Source organism: Chinchilla lanigera, unplaced genomic scaffold (assembly GCF_000276665.1).
Source record: "Chinchilla lanigera isolate Chin_1 unplaced genomic scaffold, ChiLan1.0 scaffold00027, whole genome shotgun sequence".
Taxonomy (NCBI): domain Eukaryota; kingdom Metazoa; phylum Chordata; class Mammalia; order Rodentia; family Chinchillidae; genus Chinchilla; species Chinchilla lanigera.
The window spans coordinates 11385251-11389268 of NW_004955428.1; positions in this window are offsets into that span (position 1 = coordinate 11385251).

A 4018-nucleotide genomic window follows, 5' to 3' on the forward strand; every position below is an offset into this window, starting at 1 on the left:
AAGTGATTAATACTATTGTAGACAGCCATGATTGATTGCCCAGAATGTGCTATTCTGTCAAATTTCTCCTGGTTAAAACCTAGTGAAAAGGAAATGTTTTTCTTTTTTTCTCCATGAATACTTTAACAACTTCATTTTCTTGATAAAATGATTACAGAACTCTCATTAGCATATATCCTTGGGTTGGCTATCATGAAAGTAAGTTAGTGCGCACTTTCACAGTGCAAACTACTGTAATTTAATCTTTTTTTTTCCTTTACTCAGCAATTTGGAAGGATGCCTTATTATGTTAAAATATACAAGACATTTAAAAACTAAAAAATAATATAGAGAGTGAAGAAAATATTAGCAAGTTTAGATATTCTAATTAAGAAGTTATCTCAACCAGAATTAGAAATTACTAATTGTGGATTACAAGTACATCCCTGATTTTCATGTCTTATAGAAATATAATTTTTACTACACTTGAACCCCCAAAACTTTATGTATTTATCCATAGTGGTGGAAACATCAGTTCTTTTCATTATATTTTTAAAGTTGCAGTTGTTTCAATTTTATATTCCAAATTAAGTTTGCAGAACTATTTCACAATACTGCTGCTAACAATACTTACTTCCTTATTTTAACAAATAATTTAGGTTTCAAAATACCTATCTTGTCTGTAATATTGTATCCATGTATCTATATCTATAACATATGTATAAACACTAATATTTAAATGTGCAAGAACAAAATTAACCTTCCATCCTACAATATTATATGTATATATGTTCTGCAATACGAATGACTGTACTTAAAATTCTCTAATATGATATACTAAACAATGAAAGCATAAACATCAAATCAACTTTGTGTCTTCAATGCTCTCATTAACTAGGAGCTAAAATATCAATGTGAACAGATAAAATAATGTAAAAAGACTTGCATGTTTGTAAGGGAAACAAACACCCCAAAATTCAACAAGATCCATTTATATTTAAAAAAGATCCATTTATAGTTTTCTTATATAACATTTCAGAAATAAGCAACAGAAGATGGGACTGAGACTGTACTTTATTCATTATGCAATTGACTTCTATAATTCTTAGGTAATTGTTCCAGTAGTTATTACTTCCAATGTTAGAGGGTCTAGCGAATAATAAATGTAATAAAAATAATATGTAAATTTTTTTAAGTAAATCTTTTTGGTTTTTGTCCATTTTTTCTGGTACTGGGAATCAGACTCATGACCTTGCACTTGCCAGGCAGGCGCTGTGGCACTGAGCTAAATCCCCAGCTCCTAAGAGGGCTTTTGTTTTTTTGTTTTTTGTTTTCTTGTTTTGGTTTTTTTTTTGTTTCCCAGCCCCTAAATTTTTAACTTTGATTCACATACAGAAAAAAATACATTTCAACAGTTGTGTAAATGTACTAAATGCTAAAATATGTGAACTAAATTTTCAAATGAAGGATATACAAACATTGAAGGACATATTAAAAGAAATAAGCTAATAAATTATGTTAAATGTTTCTTTCTATAGTGACCAATGTAAAAATATTTGCTATCACTGGAGAGAAAGCATCACACCCAGATATGCAAGGGGTAAAACATCTAACAAAATGGTCCATAACTATGTGATGCTCACAGTCATTCTCTTCTTTTCCAAGAAAGCATTTTCCAATTCATTGCAAGAAAAAGGAGCATTTAAGTGGAAAGTAAAAACCTCATTAATTGCTAAAGATAAAGGTTCATATTTTTGGTAGCCAAAGCAACTGGGCCCTGAGAAAAAATTCTAAAAGGGGAAAACTTACAGAAAGGAGAGGCAACAATCCATTTGAAATAGCCTTTGGGGAGTTCTAACAAGAACAAAGCTGTTCATACACGGGGTGAAAGTCCAAGAAGCCCAGCAGTAAGCTAACCTGCTGTTGAAGAGTTGAGCGAGTATTTCTGCCTGTTACATGATACAGAGGTAGGACTGGATGTAAGTTGGCATTTGCAAAAGCAGAGTGTCTTTTGTGAAAAATCTAGACTTCATCTCATCATTGTGGTGGAAGTGCCCTACATTTGCAATGAAGAAGAAATTTAACATTTATCAGTCCCGCCCAAGGTAATGCAAACCTAGACAGTGTCAAACATGTAGACATTTAATCCTCCTGTTCGGCAGGAAAAAAAATCAATTCTTTCAGAAGAGTGATAACATTATTCTGATATGATGTAAATTTCATACTTGACATGAAACATACAGTCAAAATTTATGAAGCAGGTCAAAACACAGGCCCAGAGTAAAACAAATAAACAAAAAAGATAAACAACAGAAATACTGTAACTGACTTACTTATTATTAGAATCATGTCTGTAGATTATACTTCTTTAAACAAACACTTAAAATGGCCATAATAATATGCCCCAAAAGAGGAAGAAATTATTGAAAATTTTGTAAAAAATGAGTAGTTAATGAGAACAAGAAATCAAAGAAAAATTACTGAACTATATGTGTATACCGATATATATATCAAGTAAAAATAAAAATGAAGTGGATAACTGGTAAAAGCACATTAGACACAGTAGCAAAAATGATTACTAAACTAAAAGTAGAGAAAAGGATATTATCTTGTCTATACCATGAGGAAAACAATGCAAAACTTCAAAAGAAAGAAAGAAAGAACACACAGCACACATGCAAACTTCTAAAAATGTGTTTTTAGATTCTCAAAGAGAAGAGAAAATGGGAAAGAAGGAGTTTAAAGACATTTCACCAGGCAGTTTAAGCTGCTGTAAGAAAGTAGCCAGACTGCCTAAGACCCGCATGAGCAGTATTTAAACAGATGTTGCAAGGGAAATATTTAAACTGATGTAATAAATTAAGCTACATATCAAGGCAGTGAGCAGGAATAGGTATATGTGCAGGAGTGGATGCATATTAAGAACCATGCATCCATAAGTGCATATGTACGACACATACACATAAATACACACATGGACTCAAACACATGACTAACCAAAGGTAGGAAAACAGCAAAATATTATGCAATGGTTGGTGTATAAACAATAATTAAAGCATGAAAATGCAAGTAGTAAACAAGAACTGTAGTCATATACCATCGGTTATGTGTTCTTACATATAGCTACTTGGAATTCCAGGATGGACAGGGTGACAAAGAGAACTATTTAACTCGCATAGTTTTTCTTATAAGGGCACCAATCTTAGTCACAGAAACTCAACCCCATGACCTAATTACTTCCAAGGGCCCCACTCCATTTCAAATTCATCACATTGAAGATTCTATTTCAACCTATGAATTTGAGAGAGATACAGCATTTTGCCCATAAAATCATGATACTTCTTGTTTTATCTTTTAAAATCTGAACTATGAACAGTTATAATTCTCAGCTTTCATGTATTTATTTATTTATTTATTTATGTTACCGGGAATTGAACTTCGTGCCTTGCGTTTGCCAGGCAAGCGCTTGTGCCTCTGAGCTATATCCCTGGCTCATTTTTAATTTTAAATAGTATTGCTTTTTATGTCCCTTGATGAAAAATCTTAGAAATATTAGTGCTGATAGTTCTACTTATATCATCTTCTCATGGCAAGAACTTAAATATTATTATTTTAATTTTTAATATTTCATATGTTTATAGCTTCTCAGCCATTTGGCAAAGATTGAATGTAGTATTTATTATGCACATCTGTTAGTTTTTTTTTTCTATACAACAATAGATTTGGTACCAATGAGAAGAAAGCTTTCATTACTCAGTTCTTTAGGTACTGAATTATTTGTCTTATTCATCAGTTTTTGTTGGACTTTTATATCAAGTGCTTTTCTCAAGACATTCTCATGTTTTCTAAATCAGTTGAATCATGTGAAGACATTTTCAGATTTCCTTTCCATGAGATACAAAACTTTCATTCACGTAATTCACATAAACAGTAAAGGCTGAGTGTTAGTAAAGAAAACACATTAGGGGCTGGGGATTTAGCTCAGCGGCACAGCGCCTGCCTGGCAAGTGCAACGTTGTGAGTTTGATTCCTGGTACCG